The sequence below is a fragment of the Rhinatrema bivittatum genome, chromosome 12 (assembly GCF_901001135.1).
Source record: "Rhinatrema bivittatum chromosome 12, aRhiBiv1.1, whole genome shotgun sequence".
Lineage (NCBI taxonomy): Eukaryota > Metazoa > Chordata > Amphibia > Gymnophiona > Rhinatrematidae > Rhinatrema > Rhinatrema bivittatum.
This window is the reverse complement of record NC_042626.1, coordinates 2,363,113-2,385,583: the sequence shown is the minus strand read 5'-3', so window position 1 is coordinate 2,385,583 and position 22,471 is coordinate 2,363,113. Positions and strand designations below refer to the sequence as shown.

Below are 22,471 nucleotides of genomic sequence, written 5' to 3'. Positions count from 1 at the left end.
TTGTCTTCTCTGGGCACGTTGCCAGTCTGCTTCCCATTCCTGATCTTTTGCTTTTAGAATAAGTAGATTCTTTTCAGCACTCCAAAGGTCCCTTCTCTGGGACTTTTTACATTCTCTTTGGAAAGACGATTTGAAGGAGCTTGACCACACGTTTTTGTTTTGGTTTTCACATTTCTCTAGCTCTGGTGTTGCCAAATGAGAATGGACAGATGTGGCCTATCAGCAGATCCAGTACTGCTGACTTGGAGTAGAATTAAGTTTATAGGTCCTGGGTTCCTTACAGGGACAGAGGTGTGGGGTTTGTTTGGTTTTTTTTGAGGAACAGTCAAGTGCAGGAATATCCAAGTGATTTTAGTACTGGCTTGTGAGCCAGGAAGTCAGAGTTCAAATCCCACTGCCACTCCTTGTGACCTTGGGCAAGTCATGTTATCCTCCATTGCTTCGGGTACAAGGGGATGATTTTAGAATGTGAGCTAATGCATCGAGAGGTAAAAAATGCACACAAAGCACTTCCCAGCAGGAATTCCCTGTCAGATTCCTGGCCTTCTCCTGCTCCTTACTTTGGGGGCTGATGCAATATTTGTGCGCAGAAAAGGGACACCCTCCCCTGGGCAAGCGAAGCGACATTTTAAACAAAAAAGGAGGAGCTAGCATCCCTCGGCATCGGGGCGCACAGGGGGAGGTGGCTGCCCATTGCGGGTTGGGTTTCTCCCACTACCAGCAGAGACCTGCACAAGATACAGGAACTGGACCGTGGATATTGTGTCAGTCTTCACTCTCTCTTCAGATCATTTATAAATAAATTAAACACCAGTCCCAGTAAAGACCCCTAAGGCACACCCACTATTTACCTTCCTGCATGAGAGAAATGACCATTCCTTCCTGTCTGTTTCCTGTCACTTAGCCACTTACCAATCCACAATAAAACATTACCTCTATCACATGACCTTTTAATTGTCTGATGAGTCCAGCATGAGGGACTTTGTTAAACGCTTTCTGAAAATCCAGATACACTATATCCACTGATTTCACTCTTGTCAACCTGTTCAATGCCTTCAAACAAATCTAACAGATTGCTAAATCCATGTTGGGTCTGCCCCATTAGTGTCTATGCAGATGGCCAGAATAGCTTCTCCGTTAGCGGGGAATAGAAATGCGGCTGCCAGCTCCTGTACAGGTTAAAAGACCATGGGCCCTGGGATAAATGTGAAGAGGTGACACCTGCAGATAGCTCCTTCCCTTGCCCTGTGCTATGGCAGTTTATAGGGTTGGCTGTAGGTCGCTGCAAGGATTTGCCCCATACAAGCTATGTGGAACGTCTTGGTGTAGACGGTCACTGAAGATTCACAAGTTTTTTTTGACCCCTGCTATTTTATGATTGTGTACACTCCTGAGGTGTGCGGAGACTCTGACGTACATGGTTTAACTAAATCCTCCTTATATACGTTTCTTGCACATATCCCTGAGCAAGCTTGATGTTAAAAGGGAGTTTACCTAAAACTGCACTGGTTGGTGGATAAAGAAATTCCTGCTTTACTATGAGCTTGATGGTGGTATGTGCAAACCCTGAACCATATATGTCATGAAGAGAAGAAGTGATGAGGGTCTCAACTCTGGGAATGCATTTTTGGGGAATTCTCTGCACTTGGAAGTTGGAGAGCCTTTGTTTTTCATGTCACACAGTGTTCTTCTCTTATAGAGCATGGAACTGAGCTGCTTTTGATGTGCCAGTCTGAAAGGGAAGTTTGCAGCTTCAGGATTGCCAAGCCTCCCAGTGGCTGTCATGGGGCTGCTGCAGGCTCTGATCCTTGACGTCTGCAGAGCAGAATGCTTAATCAGGACTCCGTGAGTATTGTGTGTGATAATGCCTCTCTACACTTTATTGGGAATTCTAGGGGCTGTACCTCTGAAAGGATAAAGACAGTATGGAGGCAAACCTCCTTAGGGCCTACACCAGAAGCCCTAGGGAGACAATATAGACATTTCAAACTCATCAAAGGTATAAATGAAGCACAAGCCCGCCCCTTTACACACAATAATTCACAAACACAGATTTGGGAGTCAACAGGCCGCAGCTTTATTAAACACCCCGGAGCCCGAGCAGGCAAATATATATCTTGAATGCCCCCATTTTCGCCCATCAACCACAAGTCAGCAAGATGGGCAACCCAGTCTATCCCAGCCTGCAAAACATGTGAACCCAGGCTGTCCCAGCCTGCATGAAGTGCCCCCCTTTTATCCACGTCCCCACGACTCCCCACCACCATCCAGCAAGGAGCCGAATAACCGACCCCCGCCACCATCCAGCAAGGAGCCGTACCAGCCACAACTGCACCCAGTTGTTTGGCTAGGGACCGTCAGGTCCGCCACCAGTTACCACAACATAACCCCCTCCAATCGGCTCTGACTGCCCGCCACCCCCCCCACCCCCCCATCACAAGAGCTGCGACAACGATAAGGCCCCATACAAAAACAGTAACAACAAGGGCGGGTGGATGCAGCGCCAGGTGCCCGGCCAAGAAGAGGGACTGACCTGGAGACGTCAGGTAATCTCCCCCCCAGCACGAAGCCTACCCGACCTGTCAGAAACAAAGCTTTTCAGAGGAAAGAGTGCTTAGAGTAAGAGGTCACCATATGAGTCTCCGAGGTTTCTTCACAGGAAGGCTGGATGCCTGGAGGACAACACCAGAAACCGAATTCAAGAAAGCCTAAGATATGCACAGGGGATCCATGGTGACAAAGAAATGAGGGGAAAGCCAGCTGGGGTCTCTGGCATTTTACCAGGATGGAACCTGCCAGCAGATTCTGTTTCTTTCATCCCTTTGGCAGGATAATGTTGCTATAGGGCTCTTCACTCGCTGAGCATTATCTGTTGGTAAAAGGTGGTGCACACTCACTTCTGAGAGCAAGGATTTTCCTCCCCCTAGTGCGTCTCTCACATATGCAGAATGGAGACTTAGTGAGATCAGCTGTATATGTGTGTGTGGTGGGGGGGGGGGGAGCTTGCAGTGTTGCTACTTGTGCTGAATATAGGGGATATTTGAGATAGGAGGGTAAATGTCTTTATTGCCTTATGTCTCTTACCTCATTAGGTTGAAGCAGTGGAGACTCCTGTAAGACATGGATAGATGCAAACATGTGGGCGGCTAGGGCTACGACTTGCCCAGGACCATTCCATCTTAAATCCCCAAAGGTGGCACTGCATGGAAGTGAAACCACTGAATCTGTCTGGGCTTGTCTGAAATGCTCTCATGTGGCCTGTGGCCGGTACATTGAAGAACATGCATTCAAACACTTTCAGGAGACGAGACATCCACTAGCCATGGGAAGTCTCTGAACTCTATGTGTTTTGTTACCTGTGTGAGGGACTATGTGTTGAATGATAACCCTGAGGGGGACCTGAAGTTGTTGAGGAGTACACTTTCTGTGATTAGGAACCAGAAAACCTGCTCTCGCCCCGAAGCGGGAGAACCTTACGATCCAAAGTCTCAGGGGAGCACATGTGCAGCCGTCCCAGGAACCCTCAGGGACAGCCTCAGATGCTCACTGCTCTGTGGCACAGGCGTCAGTCCTTGTTGGCCAAAGCACTGAAAACCTGGTTTTGACAAGAGCTCGCGAGGCCAGCTGAAACTGGAGCAGCAAAAGCAAAGGGAGGAGATGGAGAAGAAGAAGGAGGAGGCCAGGCAGCGGAGACAGGAAATGAAGCGGCGTCTGTTGGAGGAGTTGGCCAGCACACCCCCAAGAAAGAGTGCCCAGACTACTGTCCCATGTCCACCGAGAAAGCCTGATCCCCAGAAAGTTCAGGGAGATGTCAACAGGTGCCCCCTACCTCAAAACGAGTGGCAACCAGCAGGTTGAACCAGTTCTACTCCATCCGGCACAAGCCCATGGTGACCCCTGGTGTGACCGGTCTGCGCAACCTCGGAAATACCTGTTACATGAACTCCATCCTTCAGGTGCTCAGCCACCTCCAGAAGTTTAGGGAATGCTTTTTAACACTTGACCCCAATGAGACTGAAGAGTTATTGGCCCAAATCGGCAAAGGGAGACCTCGAATGTCTAACAAGCCGGCTAACAGCTCTGCTGCTAATGGATCTGGAAAGCAGGATCAATTAGGACTCAACTTGGAGGCAGAACGTGCCAGCCGGCCTAAATGGTGGCTCTTCTATAAACCGGAGCTTGGAATTGGTTCAGCCCAAGGAACGGAGTTCAAAGCACATTTCTCTTTGTCATGAACTGCATACCCTCTTCCGAGTCATGTGGTCCGGGAAGTGGGCCCTGGTATCCCCTTTTGCCATGCTGCATTCAGTGTGGAGCCTGATTCCTGCCTTTCGGGGCTATGACCAGCAGGATGCTCAGGAATTCCTCTGTGAGCTACTGGATAAAGTACAGCAAGAGCTGGAGTCTGAAGGCACCACGCACCGAATCCTCATCCCCTTCTCTCAGAGGAAACTCACCAAGCAGGTCCTGAAGGTGGTGAACACCATCTTCCATGGGCAGCTGCTCAGTCAGGTACCCTCTGCTTTTCTCCTACTGCTCTGCTCCTTCTTTCTTTTGCTGATGTACTGTTGTGAGCCGTCCTGAGTCCTGGCGAGACACACATCAGAAGTATAATAGATCTCATAAGCTAAGCCCAGTTAGGCCTGATCAGTACTTAGAGAAGCTTGCTAGAAGCCCTTCGGCTGTAGTTGGCCCAGTGTGGTCTCTTCAGGGCATATTTAGATTTGGATAAATAGCATTGCTGGGGTGGAGGATGTGTTGCAGGTGAAGAGTGCCTGTAATTGTATTCCTGTAAGTACTTTTTTTCCTTTAAACAGGTGACCTGTCTAACATGCAGTTATAAATCAAACACAGTTGAGCCTTTCTGGGATCTCTCCCTGGAGTTCCCCGAACGCTATCACTGCATCGAGAAAGGGGTCCTTCCTGTCAGCCTTACAGAATGCACATTGACAGAAATGTTGACAAAGTTTACAGAAACGGAGGCTCTGGAAGGCAGAATCTATGCTTGCGACCAGTGCAACAGTAAGTGTACAGTGCACCTTGGTTGTATTTATTTTATTTTCAAGAAAATGTTATCCGCACCTATTGCAAAAAAGCTTGTGGCAGAGTACATAAGAAATACAAACATAAAATCCAACACGGAAAGCAAAATGAGCATAAAAGCAGACTAAATATCCCCCTTAGTTGTAGTGAGCTGTGGCCCGACTTCCATTCTAACCAGCGGCAGGGATGTGCATTTCTCACATTCATTTCAGCCACTTTCTAGTACATGCGTTAAACAGAGATGTGTGCATGTTTAATGAGATAAATGTATACTCCTTAATAGTAAGGAGAGTCAAGAATAGTTACTCAAAAAATGTCAACTCTAGTAATAAAGGGAAGCAAACAATTGTTTTAATACAAACCAGCAAGCCTGACATTGTGCATCTCAACAGACACCAACTGGCCTTTTAATCATTCACCTTCAAAAAAATGTTTTTATTTGTTGTTATGATGCAAAAAGCTTTCTTCCTATCTCATTTTCTTTTGTTTTCATAAAATATAACTGTCCCCGATCCTCAGAGCATGTAAAGAATAGACTCTTACGTATCCTTTGAAAGAACAGCCCAACACGGCCAGGGTTTCGCAAAATGCTTGATCATCAGGGGCAGCAAGAGTCTTAACCGAAAAATAGTAATAAGGCATTCTTAGACATAAAGTGAAATAGTCATAGCAGGTGGAAAGTACTTATCTCAATATTGTGTGACCTTGAGGAATCAGATCCTGTCAGCCTAGGCTTGTCACTTTGGGTTTCTTTTTAAAGCCTCTTGATATTGGTGAAGGACTGTGATAAGGCCTCGGTTGCAAACATCTTCAAAGATGTCTACATGTGGAGTGCGTGAGTGCCGAAGCTTGCTGAAAGGAATTAGTGATGTTTGACTTTTTAGCATGAAAGGCTTATCAGAGTGTACAAGGATTTGTGTGTCCCTGTGATCTAACGCACACAAACCTGTTGGGGGGCAGACAGACATATTGGCTCTGAAACGAGGGTTGTGGGAGGTGGGCGGAGTTAGGAAGTTTGCCCTAAGAAAGGTGTTGGGATTTGTTAAATTATTAGTTACTAAAATTTACATTTTTCTTCTACTCTAATCCTTCTCAGGCAGACGGCGAAAGTCCTCCCCAAAACCTCTTGTTCTGAGTGAAGCTAAAAAGCAGTTAATGCTCTACAGACTACCTCAGGTCCTTCGGCTTCACCTTAAGCGATTCAGGTGAGAGCAGGATGCACCTGGGGCTCATGCTCCATGCTGCTCTTGCATGCTTAGCTGCTGGTTACAGTGCTGCACTTTTACTGTAGATTAATGAATACCCGATTGATGTTTCCCAGTGGAGCACTTGTCGCCTCACACTATAAACAGCCTCTAGTTGCTACAGCATGAAGCCATCCACAAAATTTCACCCAGTTTTGTCTTCTTTAAAAAGAAATGTTTTCCCTACCCGTCTCCCAGCTTTTGTGATGATCTGGTGTGAGGCCATTGGTTTTACACTGCGCCCCGCGCCCCTTTCCCTGGGGCTGGGTTTCTCCCTTCTCAGGATATTCTGGAAGGCAGTAGCATACAGGTAGAGAATGCCCCGCGCTCATGGAACGAGGGTCTTTGTGTGTGTCTGCTTGCAGGTGGTCTGGACGTAATCATCGTGAGAAGATCGGGGTCCATGTCTTCTTTGACCAGGTATTAAACATGGAACCATACTGCTGCAGGGACACTCTCTCCTCTCCTGACCATGAAACCTATGTCTACGACCTCTCGGCTGTGTGGTGATGCATCATGGGAAAGGGTTTGGCTCAGGACACTACACAGCATATTGCTACAATACAGAGGGAGGTGGGTGCTTTTTCTTAAGGAAATGGGAACCTTCTGTTAATCCTTTTTGTTTTGTAGACTGCATTGTGCCTGGCTCTGAAGGTACTTGTCTACCTATTCTTTAGCCATAAGGAAGCGATTCTAGTAGTGTTTGTTGGATGCCAGAGGCCGTGCCAGCAGGAGATGCTCCTGGGACGAGGTATACATGAAACAATGCAAGCGTTTGCCTTACAGCGAGGGCTTCACTATTCTCTGCTACCAGTGCACGCCCTGTAGCTTCTAAACACGGAGACAAAATGGAACAGAGAAGTAGCAGGGCTCTGCTGGGTGGTGTGGAGGGACTTTAGAAAGTGCTGCTCATCTATCCTAGTGGCTGAAGCAAAGAAAAAGCTGCTGCATACCTACTTAATATGTGCACATTTGGTTCCAGACCCAGTCTAATCATCCTGCTTTTCTCCTCTTGCAGGTTTTTGGGTTCATTGCAATGACTCAAAGCTGAATATGTGCAGTGTGGATGAAGTGTGTCGAACCCAGGCCTACATTCTTTTCTATACTCAAAGAACAAGCCTGCTGGGCAAAGCAGGGATCTCCGAAGCAGCCCTCGCAACTCAGGTGCTGTCCAACACCAGCGCTCCCACCTTGCCCTGACCAGGACTCCTGTGCCAGTATCATCCCTGGGGGGAGGTGTGGTGGCACCTTCATCTTTCCTCGAACACTGCAGTCATATGCACAAGTGTGGGAATGCCCTCAGCGACAGCTTCAGTGCCATTTTCTTCAGGAGAGCAGTGCTTCTCCTGAATTTCAGAAAATGAATAAGGCCTACTTCAGAAACAGCAGCCAGGCAGGAGGCAATGCTGGTGGAGGGAGGGCAGAACAGGGCTGCGCCAAAGCTCCTGCTTTTACTTTTTTGTTTTCTGACCCTCCTTGGACCCAGCAGAACCTCTTTCATGCCTTTGGGCCCTCCAGGCTAAAAGTAATGGGAGTGAGCACGTTTGAAAAGTCAGGCTACACTAGCAGTGTGGTGGTAAACCGATGTCCACGCACAGGAAATGCATCGTCGTTGCAATATAATTTTATCATCAGTGGCTCCTTCTGTCAGACATGAAACAGATTCTCTTTTGCCCGTAGCCTCCAGATGTACTCAGTTGGAGTCTGTTTCATATCTGACACTACTGATGAGCGTGGCCATTGCTGCCTCAACCCACTGTGAGCCCCAGCTCCTGGTGGACCTTATTTTAAACAGAGCTCTATTTTTTGTACAACCTACCTTGCCAGGAGCCCCCCCTCGCAGTTTCCCGTAGCCGCGTGGCTAGCGTGAAAGGAACCTTGTGTTTCTTGGGTGGGAAGCAAATGCTATAGGAAAGACCCCACTGCAGAGGTCAGGTCCTGAATCTCTGGCAGGAGAGGCTGAAGAGCAGCAGAGCAGCAGCATTAATATTTCCTGTCGGAAGCTGCGCTTTCAATCTTCTGCCGGCGCGGGCTGCAGTAAGCTTTGAATTCAGCTGGGACTTGCATTGAGTACGGGGCAGGAGGACATGGAAGGCAGTCCTCCCCCCTTGTATAATAAAGTTTGTCTTGCCGCTCCTAAACTTTAAACTCCGTTTCTGACACTGGCCCCTTTCTTTCTTTAGTTAGCACTGAAAGCTTCCTTATCATGGCCCCAGGAGCTCTTCTCCTTTCTGTCTTTATTTATAATGAAATGGAGGCAGTGTTCAGGACTGACCTTAGACCCACTCTGGAGATGCTAGAAGGGTAGCGGGGGGTCTACCCCCATCCCCCTTATGCCTTATGTAGCCATACCAGTCCCAAATGACACTTAGGGCCTATGCTGGCACGGTGTTTCTTTTCAGTTAAGTGATTAACTTACAAACAAGAACATGCAACAGGGACCCTGTGCCATGGTCTGGGCCTTACCGCACTCTGGCCATCCCCTCACTGGCTGCAGCTGACAAGCCTCAGTGTCCCCCAGGCCTGGGGCCTGTACTTCAGGTACATGGGAGGCTGCTTTTGCAGAAATGCTAAGATTGCGCTAGTACCGGCTTGGCAGGGGTTAATTGTGAAAGCGATGCACAAGCTTCCGCTCCAGTCCTGAACCCTCTCTTTTTGTTTTGTGACAGCAGAAAGTCTGTCATGCTCGGGACAGGAGATTTACTTCACCTATGGCTAAAGCTTTCAGAACTCAATTTGGTGCCTTGCAGCTGATTTATGTTCCTGGGGGGTGACAGATCTCTTAAGGAACCGCAATGCAGGCTGCTTTACCTTGTCCCCATTCAACTGGCAAACCTCTGAATGGGTTTACAAGTCCTTTCACATCCATGGTTTTTTATATTTTTTGGAGCTGCTCGTGAAGGCAGTGCTTGGGTGGATTTTAGCCAAAAGCATCTTAAAAAAAAAACAAACAAACAAAACACCCCCCCCCCATTTGTACTTAACTCGAAACTACTTTGTCCAAAAGCTAATGATTTGCTTAGTAGTAGCCATGCAGGCCCTTCTCTGAAGCGCAGCGGTAAGGCTGCTGTCTTTCTCTCCTCTTCACTAGCTCAGAGGAAACTGGTGCTGAGAGCTGCCCAGTTAGTCCGAGTGGCAGACTGTAGCGATGTGTGCACCCATCCTGGGCACGTAGGCCGAGCCCCGGCACAGGTAGTTCTCATTCTGCAGAAAGGATTCTCCTACCAGCTCTGGGATTAGCTCTTCAGCTCCCAGTATGCAACTTTATTTGGTAAATCTGGGGGCAATAGCGAGCTGTGACCATAGGAAAGTGATATGACAAACGTTAGAGCTGACCTGAGGCCCGGCCCTCTTATGAAACAGGCAGTGAGATGTTGCTGCTGCTGTCTTGCAGTAAACAAAAACTCTGTATACTGCTTGGTATACATAAGTCTGGTAGAAAGCCAACAGCTCAGGTTACTGGTGTAATTGTGAAGCAGCCCAAGGATTTAAATGACTACAAGTACAGGTAGGGAAAAAAGAAAAATTGTCTTCTAAAGATTAAGCTTATCTGCAATGTTTCCCATCCACTCGCTCTAGGATATCAAAAGCTTGAGAAAAGATGCAAGCAAACTGACTACGACTTGTGCCTGAAGCTTAAAGCTGCCACAGCACTGTAGCAGGGAGGTCGGCCAGGCCAGCAGAGCCCCCCCCCAATTCTCAGATGCCTTTCACTAGACCCATGTTCTTTGGTGTACAATAAACAGGTCCACGCTAATGCCCAAGAGCTTCACTTTCCTTGTTTTTCCTCATCCCACCCACCCACACACAGAGGGGCAGGGAAAGCTGAGTGCTGAAGAATATTGCCTAGGATTCTGCATCTCCCACCCTCAACCTCTGCTCCTGGCAATGCCCAAAGCACAAACCTGTGATGAAGAGCAGCTTTTCCTTCCTCACCCAGCAGGAGAGGTCCCCACTGTACTGCTCCCATCCACTCGTGGCTCTTTAGAGTAGGCCTAGGCCCTTTTGAAGGAACAGCTGACAAGTTCTCATGCAATAGGGCATGGGAACCTGTGCTCTTCTCTTTTGGGTGTGAATTATGAATCATGTTTTTTTGATTTTTTTGTAAATCTTTACTCTTTTTACACCTTGTTTTTGTAAGCTAAAGTTTCCTATTAAAAGAATAAAATGACCTAAGTTCTCAGGCCTGTTTTATATACTCTTCTAGAATTACATATAAACATTTCACCCTTTATTTTCCAGAACATGGCAGATGGTAATTCATATGTAATCTGCTATATGTGCAATCACCAGTGACCATAAGTGCTGTTTCAGAAAATACAGCAGCAAAACACTAAGATACACACACACACACACACAAAAAGGCAAAACTCATGATAATCTATGTGTCCATACAACTAGGGATTAAAGGCATGATCAGGATTTAAGATCCCTCCAGACAGGGTTATGAACAATTACAGCCGACATCTTCTTTCACCACAGCACATGGAGCACCTCTGTTTCCAACAACCTGCAGACACAAAGCAGAAAAGGTTAGCACCCATGCTGTTCTAGCTCTCCAGCAGCACCCCTCCGTGAGAAAGGATCCTCTCAGCATTACAAGTGCAACCCAGCAGTATTTGAGTGTGCAAAGGGAATGCAATTTAGGTACAAACTCAGACTGTAAACCCGCTGGGGACAGGGAAATACCTACAGTGCCTGGGTGTAATCCGCTTGAAGAGCCAAAAAGCAGAACAGATACATCTAAAAAAAACCCTCAATTATGAAATGCCACATAATCCTAAACCTTATTTGATTAGGATCCAAGGCCCAGAGTGTTAACATTCAACACTGATAATCCTAAAACTGCTCTCTCAATTAGTGCAGGTCCCATCCTCCCTTTCATCGTTCTAGGACATCCAATCTGTCCCACCGCTGTTAGAGTAGTGGAGTTCTCTCTTACAGATATCCAATTAAATCAGAAACACTTAGTCTTGAAATTACTAATTTAAAAAGGCAGGGAAAGTTCCCTGTACTACCCAGATCAGTCCAGACAGTGGGTTGAGCCTCCTGTCCAGCAGATGGAGACAGAGAAACTGAAAAGGGTATCCTATGAGGACAGTGCTCACCCTGCACTCCTCAGTATTTCTCTGTCTGCAGCGATGCAGACGGACAAACCTGTGGTTCCCTCTTCTTAGCTAATTTTCCTTTCATTCCTGGTTCAGAAGTTTTTCCTCTCAGGTTTCTTTTTGCCCAGGATCAAGCAAGTATTAATTATAATAAAAAAAGAAGAATATAATGAGAACATAGTGTGGGATTTCACAGGAGACAGTCCTGTCTCCTAGCTCATAGGGCTAGGGGAGATTTGCCCTTGAGCATTCAGCCTAGGACCCATATTCCCGGTGACCTCTGAATTTTTTTTGCCTGCCTAGGGGTGAAACTGGTGGTCCAGTCACTCTCCCTTCTTGTCCCCAGAGATGTCTCATGCCTCAGGACCCGTTGCAGAGATGATTTAATTCCTCTGCTGTTAAAAAAAAAAAAAAAAAGACAGAATCTTGTGCTAAAGGACCCCTCCCACAGTGTCCTGCCCGGCAAAGCACAGCACTGTTTTTCCACGGAGTCTGTGCTATTAATGCACAGGTCTTTTTGGCAAGCTTGGAAGAACAGGAGGATCCCCCCTCCGGCTAAGATCCCTTGATTGGCCATCGGGCAGGGCTCTGCCACCCAGACCCTCAGGGAGCCACTAGGATCAGGACTGTGCTGGGTGGGCTGGATCCGCCTGACCCTCTTCAGCCATCTCCTCTGCCAGATCCTGATCAGGACCTGGACATACTCAGAAATTGGGATCACTGGCAAGGCCTTTGATTGGATTCAATCATATCTCCAAAATCGTACTTTCACTGTCACTATCGACAACAATGAATCTGATCCCATCAGTCTCCCCCCAAGGTTCCTCACTCATCTACCTTGTTTAACATATACATGCTTCCCCTCACTACACTCCTCTCTAATCTACACATCAAGCATTTTATTTATGCTGATGATGTACAAATCATTTCCCCTTCTCGGACACCATCCAAACTGCTCTACACAGCTGGGAATCCTGTCTTTCCTCTATCAATCAGCTCCTAAAGGACATGAACTTAGCTCTTAACACCAACAAAACTGAGCTTTAGTCATATCGAATAAGCAACCGCTCCAGACATCCCCCCTGCCTACTCTGCTACCAATTTCCCATCACACACTCGCAACCTAGGAGTTATTATTGATAATCACCTCTCTTTCAAACCATTCATCAAATCCATCATAAAGGATTGCTACTTTAAACTTCAAACAATAAAGAAGCTCAGACCCTTGCTACATTTCAATGATTTCCGTACAGTCCTTCAAGCTATTATTTTATCGAAGGTTGACTATTGTAATGCGCTATTGCTTGGCATTCCTGCAATACACACCTGACCACTCCAACTCCTACAAAATGCTGCCGCTCGGATTCTGTCAAACACAAAGAAAAGAGATCACATCACCCCCACACTCATGGAACTACACTGACTCCCCATACAGTCACGAATTCTTTATAAAACTCTCTCGATCATACACAAGAGTCTATTAAATTCCAACCTCAACTGGCTTAACCCCCACCTCTTACCCTGTACCTCCAAGAGACCTACCCGCCCAGCACTCCAAGGAACACTCCAAGCCCAATCTATCAAATCTTTTAAGCTCTCTTCCACCATTAACAGAGCCTTCTCCCTTGCCGGCCCCACGATATGGAACTCTCTGCCCCATGATATTCGCACTGAGACCTATACCCCCGCTTTCAAAAAGAAGATTAAACCTGGCTCTTCCAGGCTTCCCACTACACCCCCTATTACATAAATCCCCCCTAGAATGTTACTCTACTATGTTACGCTGACATCCTGGTATGAATGCCTTTTGCCTGTCGATTTTGTACTGCGCACTAATTTTGTATATAGTTATTGTTATAGTTCAATTACTTAACATATACCCATGGCATCTAATCATGGATGTTTGTTTTATGTAAGGGCTCCTCCCAAACATTATTTATACGTTGCCTAGTTCACTATATTATCTGTTTTATGTAAGGGCTCTGCCCAATGGTTTGTGTTCACTGTAAACCGATGCGATGTGCGAACGGTCATCGGTATAAAAGAAACGTTAAATAAATAAATAAATAAATTTGTTATTAGCAAATCCGCCCCTCGAGGGAGATGACCCGCGGTCTGAGATTGTGTAAGCAAGAAGAGCTTGACCCGCTTATTCCTTTTGTTCTAGAGGAACTTGGGATTGATGTCCCTCTCGGAAGAACCGTCAGTGCCTCCATTTCGCGTACCATGGACCCGGTCCTAGCAGGCTGTTGGCTCTGCCTCGTACTTTCCCGTTCCATCCTATGCTCATGCAACTTCTGCTCCGTGAATGGGAATCCCCCGAGTCTGGTCTCCGGGTGGGTAGAGCAATGGATAAACTGTATCCTCTGCCTGATCAATCCCTGGAAATGCCTAAGGTCCCCAGAGTCGGTGTCCGCGGTCACCAAACGCACAACCATCCCGGTGGTGGAAGCAACGGCATTAAAGGATCTTCAGGACCGCAAGCTGGAGCTCCATCTTAAAAGGATCTTTGAAGTACTGGCACTGAGTTAGGACACAGTCTGTAGCAGTCTCATGCAGCAGGCAAGCCTCAGGTGGGTACAACAATTGCTCAGCACCCAGGACCTCCCGTCTGCAGAGGCGGAACGGCTGGAAGCTGCAGTAGCTTATTGGGCTGATGCCCTCTACGACTCCTCCGGGTGCAGACCAGAGCCATGGTTTCAGCGGTGTCAGCCAGATGTCTCCTCTGACTGAGGAACTGGGCAGACTCCTCTTCTAAATCAGTTGGGCACTCTCCCCTTCAAGGGTAAGTTGCTTTTTGGAGAGGACCTGGAACAGCTTATCAAATTCTTAGGTGACAACAAGGTTCATAAGCTGCCTGAGGACCGCCCCGAACAGTCCAGGTCGTTTTTTTCCGTCGCGCTTTTGCTTTAGGGGGCAGCGCAGGTACTATAAGCTGCAAGAGCCTTTCAAACGAAATACCTCCACTAGATCTCAAGCATGGTCTCAATCCTTTCGGGGCAGATGACCCTTCTGAGAAGGTACCCACCAGGGCCCCGCCGCCAAGTCCGCAATGAGATACGGCTGGCCCATTCCGCCGTTCCAGACTTAGGTGGTCGGCTGTCCCTATTTCTTGAGGAATGGGTCAAAATTACTTCGGATCACCTTGAGGTGATCGAACGAGTTATGCATTAGAATTTGCCCGAGATCTCCCGGACCTCTACTTAATTTCTCCCTGCGGAATGCAGAAGCGGCCAGCGGTCTGAAAGACTCGACAGGCTCCAAGCACTCGGAGCCATAGTCCCGGTCCCTCCACAGGAGTAGGGGTCCGGCCAGTATTCCATCTACTTCGTCGTCCCCAAAAAGGACGGCTCCTTTCGTCCAATTCTGAATCTCAAGAGAGTCAACAGAGCGCTCAAGGTCCCCACTTTGCATGGAGACCCTGAGGGCGGTTATAGCGGTGGTTCACACAGGCAAATTCCTCGCTTCTCTTGATCTGATGGAGGTCTACCTTCACATCCCGATCCACCGGGAACACCAGAGGTTTCTTCGTTTCAACATTCTGGGTCGACACTATCCGTTTTGGGTGCTCCCGTTCGGCTTGCCATCGCTCCCCGCACATTTACCAAGGTCATGGTGGTAGCTGCAGCCTTCCTCTGGTGAGGGAGTCCTAGTCCACCCGTACCTGGGCGACTGGCTCATTTGGGCCAAGTCAAAGGACTGCTCGTGATAGCGGTCAACCGGGTCTTGTCGGTCCTCACCTCGCTCGGGTGGATAGTCAATTTTTCCAAAAGCAACCTCAAGCCCTCTCAGGTCCTCGAATTCTTAGGAGCACGCTTAGACACCTGCGTGGGCAAAGTCTTGTTACCAGAGACTCGTGCGCTCAAGCTCAAGGATCAAGTGCAACATCTGTTATCTCTCTCGGTCCCCACGGCCTGGGATTACCTCCAGGTTCAGGGTTCTATGGCTTCAACTTAGATTTGGTTCCTTGGGCGTTTGCGCATATGCGTCCTTTACAGAAAGCTTTGCTGTCCCGCTGGAAGACTGTCTCGGAGGAGTTCCAAATGCCCCTGTTACCATCGCCGACATGCAGTGGTGGCTCTCCCTCACTCACCTATTGAAGGGGATACCTCTGAAAACACCTCAGTGGATTACTGTAACAATGGATGCCAGCCTCTCCGGCTGGGGAGCGGTGTGTCAGACTCAGTCTACACAGGGACACTGGTCCCCAGTTCAATCCCACTGGCACATCAATCGCCTGGAGGCCTGAGCGGTCCGTCTGGCACTCAAGGCCTTTTTGCCCCTGATCCATTGCAAGGCGGTTCAAGTTCTCTCTGACAACACCACCACAGTAGCCTATATCAATCGACAGGGGGGCACCAGAAGTCGTCCGGTGGCCCTGGAAGCCAGCAAGCTGCTCGCCTGGGCAGAGCGTCACCTGGATCAGCTGGCAGCCTCCCACATTGCGGGGAAGGAGAATGTTCAAGCAGACTTCCTCAGTCGTCAATGGCTAGAGCCCGGAGAGTGGGAGTTGTCCGGGGCGCCTGATCTGATTGTTCACAGGTGGGGGGTCCCCCACTTAGACCTGATGGCTACTCTGAGCAATGCAAAGGCTCCCAGATTCTTCAGCCACAGAAGGGGTGGATGCCCTGGTTCTTCCCTGGCCTCACGACCTTCTCCTCTACGTGTTCCCCCCTTGGCCTCTGGTGGGAAAGGTACTCAGAAGAACAGAACTCCACAAGGGGCCTGTCATTCTCGTAGCGCCGGAATGGCCTTGGAGGCCATGGTACGCGGACCTGGTGAACCTTGCGACGGTCGGTCCTCTTCGCCTCGGTCACCTCCCAAAGCTGCTTTGTCGGGGTTCAGTATTTTTCGATCAGGTGGATCGCTTTTGTCTAGCTGGCCTGGCTTTTGAGCAGCGGAGACTGAGGAAGAAGGGATATAAGGAAGAAGTTATATCCACTCTGTTGCGGGCCCATAAGCCTTCTACCTCTCTCGCTTATGTTCTGGTATGGAGTGAGAATATGTGTGCTGAGTCCGGAGTGCCGGCGCGCAAGGCTCCAGTATCCCAGGTCCTCTCTTTCCTACAGAATGGCCTCTCCAAAGGTTTGTCTTTCAACTCTTTGCGAATACAGGTTTCGGCTCTCGGTTCCCTCTTAGGCACTGTCGATGGTTACGCGCTGGCAGCTCATCCGGATGTCGTTCGAAAAAAAGGCAGGGAAAGATCTTTATTTCTTTGTAGACCTAATCAGTCACAGGAGAGACAACAGTCAGACGGGACGGGGCAGAGGAGGAACACTGCTGCATACTAGGTTATGATTAGTCTCAGCAGCAGTGAATTCCTCTCCTCTGCATCAGACCACTGGTCCACTGAGCCCAGCAGATCCCAACAGAAAAGTCCATTCCCCATTATTCCCAGAAAGTAAGAGATGGAGATATTCAGGACTACCTCACTAATTACTTAAAAAAAAATAAAATTGGACAACTTCATTAACTCAGCTATCAAACTAGCCTTGACCACATCCTCTGGCAACAAATTCCACAGCTTATGTAGAAAACTGGTTCTTACCTGCCAATTTTCATTCCCTGTATGTACCCGGATCAGTCCAGACTCCTGGGTTTTGCCTCCCTGCCAGTAGATGGAGACAGAGAGTCTCACTGACACTGTACATAACCCAGTGAGCCACCTGCACTCCCTCAGTATTGACCTGTACCCAAGCCAAGAGAAAAAAAAATGTATACCAAACTTAACAGCCCAACGAACAGGAGGATGGTGATGCCGTAACCTATTGGAAACATAACTCTGTTCCAGACATATGTAAGTAGGACGAAACAGCTTAGTGAACGGCTAAAACTCTGCATGACATACAGGACCAACAGAACGAGTGGACGACTCTCCCACCTTCTTTCCACTGGGCAGGTCTCTGGACTGATCCGTGGTACTACATGAAAGAAAATTAGCAGGTAAGAACCAGTTTTCCTTTCCCATACGTACCCAGATCAGGCCAGACTCCTGGGATGTACCAGAGCTCCGTACTCAGGGTGGGAGCTGGAGAGTCTCGCTCACAGAACACTCACCAAAAACACCCTGCAGCCGGAGTCCTGACATCCAAACGATAGTGTCTGGGAAAATGGCAGCGACTTTCAAGCTGCTGCTCTGCAAATCTCCTGCGGTGATACCTGCTGCACCTCAGCCCGAAAAGCTGCCTGTGAGCGTGTCGAATGAGCACTCAAACCTTCCAGAACCAGACGACCCAGAGAGATAGGCCGAACTGATTGAGCCAATGCACAAAGGAAGCTTTGGAAGCTTGACGTCCCTTCCTCAGACCATTCCAGAGGATGAAAAGCTGATCCGTTGTACAAAAATCATTAGTGACTTTCAGATATCTTAACACCCACCGGACACCCAAAAGCCTCTGCTCCTTAGCAAGAGAAGCCGGAAACTCCACTGTCTGATTAACATGGATCCCTGACATCACCTTCGGCAGGAAGGAGGGCACGTGTGCAAAGATACTCCTGTCTCTGAAATCTGCAGAAAGGGATCCTGGCAGGACGAAGCCTGACGCGCCAACATTCTCCTTGCCAAACAAATGTCTACCAGAAAAACCACCTTTAAGTGTCAAATCCTTCAGCGTTGCTCTCCTTAGAGGCTCAAACGGAGCCGCATGTAAAGCTGTAAGCACCAGATTGAGATTCCAAGACGGGACATGCCTTCCACGCTGGCAGCCACAAATTCTTTGCTCCGTGAAGAAAACCTATAACATCCAGATGTAGACAGGGAACAACCCCGCACCTTGCGACGAAAACAGCCCAGAGCTGCTATCATAAGAACATAAGAAAATGCCATACTGGGTCAGACCAAGGGTCCATCAAGCCAGCATCCTGTTTCCAACAGTGGCCAATCCAGGCCATAAGAACCTGGCAAGTACCCAAAAACTAAGCCTATTCCATGTTACCATTGCTAATGGCAGTGGCTATTCTCTAAGTGAACTTAATAGCAGGTAATGGACTTCTCCTCCAAGAACTTAGCCAATCCTTTTTTAAACACAGCTACACTAACTGCACGAACCACATTCTCTGGCAACAAATTCCAGAGTTTAATTGTGCGTTGAGTAAAAAAGAACTTTCTCCGATTAGTTTTAAATGTGCCCCATGCTAACTTCATGGAGTGCCCCCTAGTCTTTCTACTATCCGAAAGAGTAAATAACCGATTCACATCTACCCGTTCTAGACCTCTCATGATTTTAAACACCTCTATCATATCCCCCCTCAGCCGTCTCCTCTCCAAGCTGAAAAGTCCTAACCTCTTTAGTCTTTCCTCATAGGGACCCTCAGAGAATTATAGGCCAGACCTTTGACCAGCCCTTCCTTAAGAAAAGTCAAAATACGCGACACTGTAGTTTGCAGCACCTGCACATCCCTATTGAGACACCAGGTCTTGAAAACCTTCCAGACTCGCAATAAGACAAAAGATGTGGAATCCTCCTGGCCTGCAGCAAGGTGGTGATAAGAGAGTCGGGATAACTTCTCTGCTTTAGTTGTTTCATCTCAAAAGCCAGGCTACGAGAAAAAGTGAACTGCCTGATCCAAAAATATGGGGCCCTGGTGGAGAAGATTTTCCAGATGGCTGAAGCTCCGGGGCCCGTCTATGGCCCTGTTGACGAGATCCGCAAACCAAGGATGGCGTGGCCGCTGTGCAGGCACCTGAATAACATCTCTCGGGTGCATCTCTATCCACTATCAGCTTTCTCACCAGAAGCCACGGGGGAAAGACATACAACACGACACAATGCGAGGCCATGGAAGAGCCAGAGCGTCAGCGCCCATGCTCCCTTCTTCGGCTGAAGAACCTCAGGCCTTTGCGTTCTTTCTGGTCATCCTCAGATCCATGTGAGGCAAGCCCCACTTCTTGTGATTGAGAGACATCACCACCTCTGACAGCTCCCACTCTCCAGGGTCCAACTCCTTTTGACTCGAAGTCCACCTTACACATTATCCACCCAGCAATGTGAGACGCTGCTCCGCCGAAAAGATCAGTTTCTGTACCTCCTGGTGCCACCCTGTCTGATGATGATATAAGCTACCGTAGTGACATTGTCTGATAGAACACGCACCGGACAACCGCGTAACCGCGGCAGAAAGGCAAGTAAAGCGAAGCACACCGCCTTGTCTCTAATCGATTGATAGACCAAGAAGCCTCTTTCTTCAACCACTGGCTCTGAGCTGCTCGACCCTGACACAGCACCCCAGCCTGAAAGGCTGGCATCTGTCTTGACCACCTCCACACTTCGCTCCAGATTGGACTGAATCAGCAACCAGGGAAGACTGTCCCTTCCTTCCCCCTCGAGCAGCACAGGGAGATGAAACTCTCCTGACAACGGGTTCCACCGAGAGAGAAAAGCTCTCTGAAGAGGCTGCATATCTGCGAATGCCCAAGAACCTAATTCCAGGGTCGAAGCCATGAAACCCAGGACCCGTAAACAGTCCCATGCCCTGGGCAACAGGTGACCAACCTGCCCCTGCAGCTTCACAAATCCTGTCCTCCGTGAGGAACCCTCGCCCCCAAATACTCCAGGGACTGAGAGGGAACAAGATTTCTCTTGGGGTAATTGACTGTAGGCACTTCAGCACCTTCTACACCGACTGCTGACAACTGAAGATGTTCCCCAAGTATCATGAACCTTAGGAACCTTTGGTGCTCTTGCTTGATGGCTATGTCAAATCTAGAGATGCCAAATACTCTTCCTTATGCCCGCCGATGACAGACCTTAGGATTTCCATGTGAAAATGTGCAATTCTGAGGGCCACATTTACCTTCTTTAAATCGAGAATGGGTACCCTTCCTGCTTTGGCACCATGAAATACCTCCCTGTTCTCTGCTCCTGAGGTGGAACTGGCACTATGGCCCCCAGTTCCTTCAGATGGTCCACTGTTCCTCGAACTGCTACTTGCTTTACAAGAGGACCACAAGGAGATGTGACAAAAGTGTCCCTGATGGGACGAGCAAAATCTAAAGTGTAGCCATCTCTTACCACCTCAAGGACCCACTGGTCCGTGGTAATCTTGGCCCAATCCCCCAAAAAAGTGCTAACTGGCTTCTGACAGCTGCAACCGAAGAGTGGGCCGGCCTCGCTTCATTGTGAGGACTTAGCCCCCCCCCCCCCCCCCCATGCCAGCCCCAGAGTTGTCCTAGGCTTCCTACCCCTACGAAAAGACTGATTCCAGGATGAGGACCTGGCCAGGGCTTGCCACTGCGGGCCTCCAGAACTCTTGGATGGATGAAACCGCCGATTGTCCTGAAACCTAGCCCAAGCAAGCACCAACTTCCTGCCCTTAGGCTCATCCTACGGCAATTTGTGCACCTTGCACTCCACCAGGTGCTTCATTATCTGGTCCAAGTCTTATTAAACAGCAACTTCCTCTTGAAAGGAAGAGCTCCCAGTTGCAACTTGGACCATACATCCACTGACCAATTCTGTAGCCATGGAAAGCATCTAGCAGACACGGCCAACATAATTCGGAAAAAGTCCTGATCAGGTCATAGAAGGCATCCGCTGCATAAGCCACCGCTGCTCGCACCAAAGCTTGAGAATCCTGCAACAGCTGGACTCAACGCAGACATGCCCTCTGCACCAAACTGCTGCACACCCCTGCCCTTATGGCCAGGGCTGAAACCTCAAAAATGAGATGATTCACTTTAGCTGCTTCTCTCTTTTTCTTTTCTTTTTTTAACTTTAATTAGACTGAAAACTCAATCAAGGAAAAGTAAAGGCCACTTCCCTGTGACATGTTTGCCCGCCCTCCGGAGGGTGAGGGAACTGAGACCACCAGCTTTCTGCCCCTACTGGTGATGGACCAAGCAGTAAAGGGTCCCCAAACCCCTGCTCATCCGACTCAAAGACCTGGGGGGCACCAGGACCTAGCAACCCCTGGAAGGCAATCTCCAATAGTACTAATCTTCTTAAACAAAAAAAAAAAGTTAAGTAACCTCAGACTGCAGGTTTTGCACCTCCACCCTGCTGGAGACAGAAATACTGAGGGATTGCAGGTGGCTCACTGGGTTATGTACAGTGTCAGTGAGACTCTCTCTGTCTCCATCTGCTGGCAGGGATGCAGAACCCAGGAGTCTGGACTGATCTGGGTACATACAGGGAACTGCTGGAGACAGAGAAATACTGAGGGACTGCAGGTGGCTCACTGGGTTATGTACAGCGTCAGTGAGACTCTCGCTGTCTCCATCTGCTGGCAGGGATACATAAACCCAGGAGTCTGGACTGATCCGGGTACCTACAGGGAACTGCTGGACAGAGAAATACTGAGGGACTGCAGGTGGCACACTGGTTATGTACAGTGTCAGTGAGACTCGCTCTGTCTCCATGTGCTGGAGGGGAGGCAAAACCCAGGAGTCTAAACTGATTTGGGTACCTACAGGTAAGTACCACCTTGGGATCATCTCACTAAGTCTAAAGAACCTCCTCTGAGACCTGCAGCGGATCAGCCCAAGGAGCTTTCCCCGGGGACCCTTGTAGTATCCCTCCGATGAGCAGACCCTGAAGACAGGCCCAACACATGCCCCACAGATTCCCGGACAGAGCTAAAAAAGCATCACCAATCCTTTGCTCATCCACCTCAACCAGGGAGAGTCCCACCAAGCCCTCACAACTCTCTGGGAGAAACCTCAAAGAACAAATTTTCCTTTTTTTTTTTTGTTCCTCGGGCTGCAGGTTTTGCGCCATCCACCATCTGCTGGAGACAGAAAAATACTGAGGGCCTGCAGGAGGCACACTTGGTTATATAGCAGTGTCAGTAAAATTGTGTCTGTCTCCATCTGCTGGTGGGGGTACAAAACCCAGGAGTCTACACTGATCTGGGTACGTACTGGAAAAAGTATTTTCTTAAATTTGGTTTAAATCTGCTATTAGTTAGTTTCATGTAGGTATCTTACCAGTCTTTCTATGCTACAGGCTGAGGTGCCATCAGGTCAATGTCAGTCAGGTTCTGGCGACCCAAACTCCCACCGCAAGAGTCCCAGGTTAACAATTAAGTTCCTTGGGAACAAAAAGTAACACATTGTAGCAGAATTTCTCCTCACCGCAC

At 48.6% G+C, this 22,471-nt stretch overlaps 1 long non-coding RNA gene and 1 pseudogene across 1 annotated transcript; one reads left to right on the top strand and one right to left on the bottom strand.

Moving 5' to 3' along the window:
- The first annotated feature begins 1,771 nt into the window (after positions 1-1,771).
- Positions 1,772-8,151, top strand: LOC115074463 (annotated as a pseudogene).
- A 2,352-nt stretch (positions 8,152-10,503) lies between these two features.
- On the bottom strand, positions 10,504-22,430 carry LOC115074475. The gene is made up of 2 exons (XR_003852251.1): positions 22,320-22,430; positions 10,504-10,797 (listed from the first exon to the last, which is right to left on the bottom strand). It is a non-coding gene; the product is annotated as an uncharacterized LOC115074475 (long non-coding RNA).
- Positions 22,431-22,471: the final 41 nt, after the last annotated feature.